Source organism: Canis aureus, chromosome 32 (genome assembly GCF_053574225.1).
Source record: "Canis aureus isolate CA01 chromosome 32, VMU_Caureus_v.1.0, whole genome shotgun sequence".
Taxonomy (NCBI): Eukaryota; Metazoa; Chordata; class Mammalia; order Carnivora; family Canidae; genus Canis; species Canis aureus.
In genome coordinates this window covers 44,931,271-44,942,434 of record NC_135642.1, presented here as the reverse complement: position 1 = coordinate 44,942,434, position 11,164 = coordinate 44,931,271, and the positions used below count along the sequence as shown (strand labels likewise).

At 37.3% G+C, this 11,164-nt stretch overlaps 1 long non-coding RNA gene across 1 annotated transcript in view; it reads right to left on the bottom strand.

Moving 5' to 3' along the window:
* Positions 1-82: 82 nt before the first annotated feature.
* Positions 83-11,164, bottom strand: part of LOC144303605 (uncharacterized) — a 64,566-nt gene continuing 53,484 nt past the window's right edge. Inside the window, exon 4 of the long non-coding RNA XR_013370624.1 lies at positions 83-1,289. This is a non-coding gene — a long non-coding RNA (uncharacterized LOC144303605). The remainder of the gene's footprint in view (positions 1,290-11,164) is intronic.

Below are 11,164 nucleotides of genomic sequence, written 5' to 3'. Positions count from 1 at the left end.
TCACATAGACAATACTCAAAATTCAAGTCTTTGGATATGCTTACATAGCACAGAAGGAAAACACTAAATTTTCTTTGCTATAAATGAGTCGAATAGTAGAGGAAAAAGGATTTGAAAAACTAAAAATATGAACAAAATGAGCAGGACAATTGAATGGATTATTTTATTTTTTTCAAATTAATGCTCATACAAAAGAATATTACTTCCCAAAGGAGAGTCTGCCGCAGGATCATTTCAATACATTGTTTGAGGTTCTAGAGTTCCTTTGTATAGCTGAGCTTCAGGGGCTTAGTAAATTCATTTGACTACAAGGTTGTAATCGTGCAGAATAGAAAGGGGAGAGATTGACTCAATAGAAAACAAAGATAGTATTGATGAAAACAAAAGCCATCTTTGCTGCCTCTAGAAGTTTTGATGTGGCATGTAAGGGAACAGGAATTTAACCAAAGTTAAAATGAAATAATTACAGTTTTAAAGATCTGTGTTAAAAGCAAGCATTAAAGGATTATTTTTTCAGCTAATAACATACTAAATTCCTAGAAATGGCAACTTTTATATAGTCATTTTTGAAACTGGAAAAAGATCATACATGAAAACATGCGTAAGCACAAGAGAAGTAAAGATTATACTCTGTGTCATAACACTGAACTGCCTTCTTTCAAGTGATCAGACTGATAGGATGACTTAATCAAGACATTTAAAATGCTTCCTTTTAATGCTATCACAGCACTATCCTGCTGCAATTTGCTCTATGAAAGTCTGCTTCAAGGAATTATATTTCCATTCCCTTTGTCCCCAAGTAGAACTAAATTCCTTCCAAGGCATCTAAGGAAAAGGAGGAAAGGCAGACCTTGGGATCTAGACCTAGAAAGAGACACACTGCATAATGACATAATAATCTGCTGTGACTGGTACTAATGACAGGCATTCATAGAGTTCCCTTAACCGTGCCTAAAACTGGATCATTAGCAAACAGCAATGTCTGAAATTTGTAAAATGCCAGATAGTAAAAGGTTTGCCATTGATTTATATCGCAAGTTTAACACATTGAATATGCAAAGAATGTAAAACTTACAAATCTGAGAATTTTCCTATGCATTCTACAGAAATTTTTGAGAAAAAAATAAAACTACCTTTGTCATTTTGTGCCCACACAATGTAACCCAGAATATCACCACCATAAATTCAGTTTTAATGGAAACAGAAGACACTAAATCTTCTTGTTTGGAAATTGTGAGATTTTTTAGATGACTGACTTGATTTTCATTTGTAGAAACTGGGTAGGAGTCCTAAAATAAAACATAGTAACCGTTAGTAATAACTCCTTGTTGAGTGAACAAAGTATATTATGTGAAGAATGTATTACCAGAAAATTAGTTTATTTTTATTTTTTTTTTTAATTTTTATTTATTTATGATAGTCACAGAGAGAGAGAGAGAGGCAGAGACACAGGCAGAGGAAGAAGCAGGCTCCATGCACCGGGAGCCCGACGTGGGATTCGATCCCGGGTCTCCAGGATCGCGCCCTGGGCCAAAGGCAGGCGCCAAACCGCTGCGCCACCCAGGGATCCCAGAAAATTAGTTTAATATTGGCCATAGGTATAGCATAGTGATCTGCAACGCATGTTATTTTCATTTTATATATTTCACTTCTGCCCGACACAGCAACTGAGAGAGGTTACAAAAATATATGCTACTATAAAGAAGAAAATATTAGCCAGTAAACTTCATTTAATGTTTTGGTACTAAGAGGGTATAGAGCATTTTCATCTTATAAAGGTTATATGAACCATCCTCACAATCAGCAAAAAAGGCAAGAATGATAACTACAAGGAATTGGGGAGAAAATATATTCCTTTTAACCTTAATTTTAAACACAATGATAAGGATGAGAATTTTTAGACCATTTCCTTAACATTTACAGAGTACTTCCAAGTCTGACCAAAATTCACCATGTTCAAGGCCTTGTCATGATACTAGAATTACAGACAACATAAGTGACCTGAGTGACAAAGCAAAATGGTGGTCTAGGACACTCTACAATTCTAATTTGGATTTGTACCTCTACTTTTTGTCTTCCCCATAATCTAAGAGACTATTAAAACAGGAGCTTGTCTATGTTTTCAGGTGCACAGTGCTTAAAGATGTAATTTTGTGACAGTAATAGCTGAAAGGAGACAAAGACAGGGTTATATAAGAGCAGAGCTTTTATACACTACTGAGCTTTTATACACTACTGCCATAAATTCAAATTAGAGTGTTATTAGTTTAGAATGTTAAGTGGAATCCCTAAGGTAACCACAAAGTAGCTATATAATGTACACAAAGGGAATGAGAAAATGTTTTACTACCGAAAAAATTCAACTGGATACGAGAGAAAATGAAAGACAAAAAGCTAGAAGGCACATAAATATCAATCACATTAGTTCTTTATCAATAATTAAATATAAATGGATTTAAAGACACGATCTAACTGTATGCTGTCTGTCTACAAGAGACTGACTTCAGATCCAAAGACACAAATGGGTTAAAAATCAAAGGATGGATAAAGATATTCCCAAAGGGAGCAGTGGTGGCTCTACTATTATCAAAAACACCTTAAATCTAAAAAGGTTACAAGAGACTAATGAAGGACATTAGATATTAATAAAAGGTTTAAGATACATCAAAATTAAACAGTTAAGAAACTTTGCACATCTAATAACAGACCCTCAAAGTACAACAAGGAAAACACACCATACCAAAACTTCTGTGATGCAACAAAAGCAGTGCTAAGAAGGAAATTTATAGCTGTAAATGCTTACCTTAATATATAAGTCTATAAAATACTCTAGAAAAGACCTAAAGCTAGTATAAGATTAAAGCTAAGATAAGCAAATCAAAATGATCTTAAGGGTGGAAAAACCTTTATTTAGGCCAAGGGGGGGGGGGAGGATTCAACTTACTAAAAGCAGACATAAAAATGGGGTTATTAGTAATGCTTTTATAGAAGCATCAGCACTATAAGCAGCTGCACTTCCTATAAATTGGATAATCTAGAGGAAATTGATACACTCCTAGAAATATAAAACCTCACCAAGACTGAATCATGAACAAATGAAATCTACACAGACCTCCAACTAGGAGACTAAATCGGGATCCAAAACCTCCCAACGAAGGAAAACTGCATTAGGCTTCACTGGTGAGTTCTACCAACAATTTAAGAAATAAAACCAGTCCTCAAACTTTTCCAAAAATGTTCAAGAGAAACTCATGCTCTAAGGTCAGTACTACCCTGACACAAAAGCTGACTACAACAGAAGAAAAGCCACACTACACATTAATACCCCTGGTAAATAATAATGCAAAAATCCTAAAGACTATCAGCCACTGAAACATCACATTAAACTTCTACACACTTTGAACAGGTGGATTTAGTCCAATTCAAGGATAGTTCAACAAGTGAAAATGAATTAATACACTATATTGACAGAATGAAGGGGGAAACCCTTATAACAATTGATGTAGAAAAAGAATTTAACAAAATATGACAAGATATGGTTTTCTTTAAATAAAAACAACACACTAGGAATAAAAGGAAACTACCTCACCATAATAAAGTCCACATACGAAAATCTCACAGGTAACATCGTACTCAATGGAGAAAGACTGAAAGAACTTATCCTCTAAGATCAGGAACAAGACCAGGATGCCACCTTTTGCTACTTCTATTGCACCAGGTGTTGGAATTTCTAGGCATAGCAACTAGTTAAGAAAGACAATTTGGAAAGGATGAAATTATCTTTGTTGACAAAGTGATCTTTTATGCAGAAGACAACTAGTCAAATTAGACAACATTTAAGGATACAAAACCAAGGGATCCCTGGGTGGCGCAGCGGTTTGGCGCCTGTCTTTGGCCCAGGGCGCGATCCTGGAGACCTGGGATCGAATCCCACGTCGGGCTCCTGGTGCATGGAGCCTGCTTCTCCCTCTGCCTATGTCTCTGCCTCTCTCTCTCTCTCTGTGACTATCATAAATTTAAAAAAAAGGATACAAAACCAAAATCAGTTGCCTTTGTAAACATTAAGAATGAATGAAGTATAATTCCCTTTACAATAGCATTAAAAACTACAAAATACTTGGCAGTTAAGACTCATACTGAAAGCTACAGAACACTTCAGAAAGAAAATAACAATAAAGGGAAAGCTATCCCATGTTGGAAGAAAGAAGTCAATGCTACCCAAAATGATCTATGGATTCAATATAATCCATTTCAAAATCTTAAAAATATTTTTTATGGAAATAGAAAACTATACCCTAAAGTTCAGTGAGATGTCTAGGGACCCCAAATAACCAAACACTTGAAAAAGATCTAAGTTGGAAGGCTCGTACTTCCTGATTTCCAAACTAACTGCAGAGCTACAGTAATCGAAACAGCATAGTACTGATGTAAGGACAGACATGTGGGCCAATGGGATAGAATAAAGAATCCAGAAATACCTATATGGTCAAATGATTTTGAAGAATATACCGAGACTGGAAAAAAGACAGTTTTTCAGCAAATGGTGCTGGGAAAATTGGACATCCACATGTAAAAAAAAATGAAGTTAGATGCTTACTTAATACCAGAAACAACAAAATGGATCAAATAACTTACCATATCAGTGCACCTAACTCAGGTAAACTACACAGAGACTGCCACCACAGGCTCCACAGTTAATCACAGAGAGAAGGACATACTGAAAAGCGTAGAGGGACACCTGGGTGGCCCAGTGGTTGGGCATCTGCCTTCAGCTCAGGGTGTGATTCAGGGTCCTGGGATCAAGTCCCACATCGGGCTCCCTGTGTGGAGCCTGCTTCTCTCTCTCTGCATCTTATGAATAAACAAAATCCTTTTTAAAAAGAAAAGGGTAGATAACAGAAACCAAACTCCCAGTGAGACTAACCACAAACAAGAGGAACACAACAAACATGAGGGAAAGGAGAAGGCAGGCTCCACACCAAGCAACCTAGGCCCAGGGTACCTGCACTGGGAAGATGAGTGTCCAAAACACTTGCTTTTGAAAACCAGCAGGGCATTAACATCACAAGTTTTTACAATCAGCAATCCAGGTACTGTCAAAGTCAACAGGTTTAGCTCTGGGAGAGAACAAAGAAGCAGTCCATGCCCTTAAAGAGACAGCAAAACCATCCCAACAAGATACAACAGAGAAGCGGCACTTTGAAAAGCATCTGGGGTATGCATGAAGGACGTGTATCTCAGAATACGTACTGGAGGGGCACAGATTTTTAGGATACTTCTGCAAGAAAAGAGCTGGGAAGCAGGATTTCTCCCCACCAACCTCAGCCTAGATAGCTGGACACTTGCAGGAACCAGTGACAACACTGTCCACCTACTTTACTAACATGATTTGCCCTGTTCTTCTGTTCTGTCGATCCAACTCACCCCACTGGCCAGGCACCCCTCCCACAGCAAAATCCAGCAGGCAGCCCAGGCAGGGACCAGTGCCAGTCCATAGTTGACACCTGCTTTGGAGTAGGGAAGATAATCACAGATACAGGATACAATGCAGCCTGAGCCGACTGAGGACAGGCATCTGGTCCTACCCTAACCCTCCAAAGCAGCAACCTCTCTGGTGGTAGCAGGGGGCAGCACAATGGGAGAGCCATCCAGTTTGACACATCTACAGCCCCAGCAAACAGGTCAGGTATATGGTCTGACAACTGACACCATCCAACTACAAACCAACAGTAGCCCCAGACTGACCTCTTCAACAGCACAGGACCAAAACCTGCCCACAACAGACAAAGTGGACCATTGCAGCCGACTGCACTGAATGCAAATGTAATTCAGCCACAGTATTAAGGATGCACACAACCTACAGAGCAGACACAACTGAAATGTTTGTTCTGGGGAACAGGACACTGCACTACAGGGCACCACATACGGCCACTACTTTCTTTTCTTCATATGGCCACTACTTTCAAGATCAGGAACTATAGCTGACTTTCCTAACACAGAGTACAAAAAATAAGAATAAAAATAAATATGTCCCAAATTAAAGAACGAGACAAAATGATAGCAAAAGAGAAATGAAATGGAAGATAAGCAAATATATGTGGTAAAGAATTCAAAGTAAGAGTGCCTGGGTGGCTCAGTTTAAGCATCTGCCTTTGGCTCAGGTCATGACCTCAAGGTCCTGGGATTAAGCCCCATGCCAGGCAGAGTGGGGAGCCTGCTTCTCCCTCTCCCTCTGCTGCTCCCCCTGCTTGTCCTCTCTCTCTCAAATAAATAACTAAAAATCTTCCAAAAAGATGATTTCAAAATAATCATCATAAAGATACTCACTGGACTCGAGAAAAGAATGGAGGACATCAATGAGACCCTTAACAAGGGGGTTAAAAAAGAACCAATCGGGAATGAAAAACACGATAAATGAAATGAAAAATACACTAGAGGGAGTAAATAGTAGGCTATGGAGAAGAATGAATCAGAGACCTGGAGGACAGAGGAATGGCAAGAAATGAAGCTAAGCATGTGAGATGGGGGAAAAATATGCAAGATAAGAATAGACTTAGGGAGCTCAGCAACACTATCAAGCATAATAGCATTCACAATATAGGGATCCCATAAGGAGGAAAGAAGGAGGTAGAAAATTTATTTGAAGAAATAATAACTGAAAAACTTCCTAAATCTGAGGAAAGGAAACAGAAATCCAGATCCAAGAGGCCCAGAGATCCCATCAGCAAGGACGAAGGGAGCAAGATCCCTTCAACCCAAGGAGGTCCACATGAAGACACATAATAATTAAGATGGCAAAAAGTAATAATAGAGAATTTTTAAGGCAGTGAGGAGAAAAGACAGCAATTAAATACAAGGGAAACCCCATAAGGCTATTAACTGATTTCTCACAGAAACTTCCTAGGCCACAAGGAAGTGAAAGGAAAAAAATATGCAACCAAGAATACTCTATCCAGCCAGCCTACCATTCAGAATTGAAGAAGAGATAAAGACTTTCCCAGACAAAAGATAAAGGAATTCATGACCAACTAACTACAAGAAACTACAACAACTACAAGAAATGTTAAATAGGCTTCCTTGAGTTGAACAAAAAGATCATAAGTGAGAGCATTAAAAGTAGGAAACACCAGAACAGTAAAAGTAAGTATATCTGTAAAAATCAGTCAAGGGACTCATGAAATAAAAGGATTAAAGTATGACACCATATACCTAAAATATGGGGCTGGGCGGAGAAGTAAAGATTGTGTTCAAACTTAGGTGATCAGAAATTTAATACAAGCTAATTAACATATACAGAAAATGTTATGTACAAACCTAATGGTAATCACAAATCAAAAAACAATAAAAGAGGGCAGCCCGGGGGTGGGGGGCGGGGGGGGGCTTAGCGGTTTAGCGCCACCTTCAGCCCAGGGCGCGATCCTTGAGACCTGAGATCAAGTCCCACGTTGGCCTCCCTGTGTGGAGCCTGCTTCTCCCTCTGCCTATGCCTGTGCCTCTGCCTCTCTCTCTCTTTCTGTCTCTCATGAGTAAATAAATAAAATCTTAAAAAAAAAGTCCCATCTATATGCTGCCTACAAAGACTCATTTCAGACTGAAAGACACATGCAGATTTAAAGTGAAGGGGTAGAGAAATATTTATCATACAAACGGATGTGTAAAGAAAGCCAGGGTCGGGGACACCTGGGTGGCTCAGTGGTTGAGCATCTGCCTTTGGCTCAGGGCATGATCCTGGAGTCCTGGGATTGAGTCCTGCATCGGGCTCCCTGCATGGAGCCTGCCTCTCCTCTCTCTGCCTGTGTCTCTGCCTTTCTCTCTCATGAATAAATAAATACAATCTTTAAAAAAAAAAAAAGAAAGCCAGAGTAGCATACAAAATAAAAATAGACTGTAACAAACAATACAAAATACAAAATAAAGACTGTAACAAGAGACACAAAAGGACCCTATGTAATCATAAAATGGAAAAACCAAGAAGATATAAAAATAATAAATATTTATGCATCCAACAAAGAAGCATCTAAATACATACAGCACTTAATAACGAACATAGAGGAATTAATAGTAATACAATAATAGTACAATAATAACACTTTAACATTCCACTTATGTTAATGGATGGATCAAACAGAAAACCAATAAGTAAACAGTAGCTTTGAATGACACACTGGACCAGATGGATTTAACAGATATATTCCATCCTAAAGCAGCAGAATACACATTCTTTTCGAGTGTACATGGAACATACTCCAGAAGAGACCACATAATAGGCCACAAAAGAAGTCTCAAGAAATTCTAAATGATTGAAGCCATACCATGCATCTTTTCTGATCACAATGCTGTGAAACTAGAAACCAGCCACAAAGAAAAATCTGGAGGAACACAAATAACTACAGGTTAAATAACATGCTACTAAACAATGAATGCATCAACCAAAAAAAAATTTAAAGGAAATAAATGGAGACATAAAATGCAAACACAATGGTCTAAAATCCTTGGGATGCAGCAAAAGCTGTACTAAGAGGGATATTTATACCAATACCGGCCTACTTCAAGAAGCAAGAAAAATCTCAAACAACCTAACCTTCCACATAAAGAAGCTAGAAAAAGAACAAACAAAACCCAAAACCAGTAGAAGGAAGAAAATTATAATTATATTGGAGCAGAAATAAAATAGAAACTAAAAAAAAAATAATAGGAGAGGGCAGCCTGGGTGGCTCAACGGTTTAGCACCTGCCTTTGGCACAGGGCCTGATCCTAGAGACCCCGGATCGAATCCCACATCAGGCTCCCTCCATGGAGCCTGCTTCTCCCTCTGCCTGCATCTCTGCCTCTCTCTCTCTGTCTCTCATGAATAAATAAGTAAAAAAAAAATTAAAAAAAATAATAGGAGAAATAACTCCTGACACCACAGAAATAAATACAATTGTGAAAGAATATTATGAAAAATTATATGCTAACAGATTGGACAACCTAGAAGAAATGGATAAATTTCTAGAAACATATATAATCTCCCCAAATTGAAGCAGGAAGAAATAGAAAATTTGAGCAGACCAATTACCTGCAAGGAAATTGAATCAGTAATGAAAAAACTCTCAAACAGAAGTCCAGTGACAGCTTCACAGGTGAATTCTACCAAACATTTAAAGAAGAGTTAATAGCTATTCTCAAATATTCTAAAAAACAATAAAGAGGGAGAAAAACTTCCAATTCATTCTTTGAGGCTAGCATTACCTGAAACCAAAACCAGATAATGATACTACAAAGAAGGAAAGCTACAGGCCATTATCTCTGATGGATATAGATGCAAAATCTTCAACAAAACATCAAACAGAATCCAACAATATATTAGAAAAATCACTCACATGATCAAATGAGATTTATTCCTGCTTTGTAAGGGTGATTCAATATTCCCAAATCAATGAGATAAGTATATGATCATTTCAATAGCTGCAGAAAAGGTATTAGACAAAGTATACCATCCACTCATGATAAAAAACCCTCAATAAAGTAGGTTTAGAGGGAACATATCTCAACATAAAGTACATTTATGAATATAGCTAACATCATACTCAAAGATGAAAAATTCAGAAGTTTTCCTCTAATATTAGGAACAACACAAGACATAGATACCAAAAAAAAAAAAAAAAAAAAAAAAAAAGGAATCAAAGGCATCCAAATTGGTACGGAAGAAGTAAAACTCACTATTTACAGACGGCATGATCTTATGTATGTATCTTATGTATAGAGTCTTTAGACCCTAAAGACTCCACTAATAAACTACTAGAAGTAGTAAATTCATTAAACACATAAGAAAATTAATATACAGTAATATATTTCATTTCTATACACTAATAAGGAAGTAGCAGAAAGAGAAATTAAGAGTCTCATTTACAATTTTACCACAAATAATAAAATATGTAGGAAATAAACTTCACCAAAGTGGTGAAAGACCTATACTTTTGCAAGGTATAAAATACTGATGAAAGAAACTGAAGAGGACACAAAGGTAAAGATATTCTGTGTTCATGGATTGGAAGAGCAAATATTATTAAAACGTCCATACTACCCAAAGCAATCTACAGATTTAATGCAATCCCTATCAAAATACCAGCAGTATTTTTCACAGAACTAGAAAATAACAAAATTTGCATGAAACCACAAAAGACTCTGAGTAGCCAAAGCAATCTTCAGAAAAAAATAGACAAAACTGGAGGTATCACAACCCCAGATTTCAGATACATTACAATGCTGTAGTAATCAAAACAGTATCTGGTACTGGTGCAAAAATAAACACATAGATCAATAGAACATAATAGAGAACCCAGAAATAAACCCACATTTGAATAGTCAAAGGAGGCAAAACTATTGAATGGACAAAAGACAGTCTCTATAACATATGGTGCTAGAAAAACTGCATAGCTAAATGCAAAAAAAAAAAAAAAGAAAAAGAAACCAGAACATTGTCATACACCATATATTAAAATAAACTCAAAGTGAATTGAAGATTTAAATGTTAAGACCTGAAATTGTAAAACCCCTAAGAAGGAATCGTAGGCAGTAATTTCTTGAACATCAGGTGTACTATATATATATATATATATATTTGTGCTATTATATATATATATATCCTCAGGCAAGGGGAAAAATGAAAAGGAAACAATTGAGACTATATTAAACTAAAAAGCTTTTTTTGCATAGCAAAGAAAGCCATCAACAAAATGAAAAGGCATCCTGCTGAATGGGATGATATTTAAAAATGATGTATCTCATAAGAGGTTAATATCCGAAATACATAAAGAGCTTATAAAACTCCACGCCAAGGAAACACTCTGATTTAAAAAGGGGGAGAGGGGGCAGCCCCCATGGTGCAGTGGTTTAGCGCCGCCTGCAGCCCAGGGTGTGATCCTGGAGACCCTTGATCAAGTCCCAAGTCGGGCTCCCTGCCTGGAGCCTGCTTCTCCCTCTGCCTGTAACTCTGCCTCTCTCTGTGTGTCTCATGAATAAATAAAGTAAAATCTTAAAAAGGGGGGTGGGGAGAGGAACTGAGTAGACATTTTTTTCCAAAGAGGACATACAAGTGGCCAAGAGACATGAAGAGATGCTCAATATCACTCATCACCTGGGAAATGCAAATTATCATTATTATTTTTAAGGGTTTTATTTA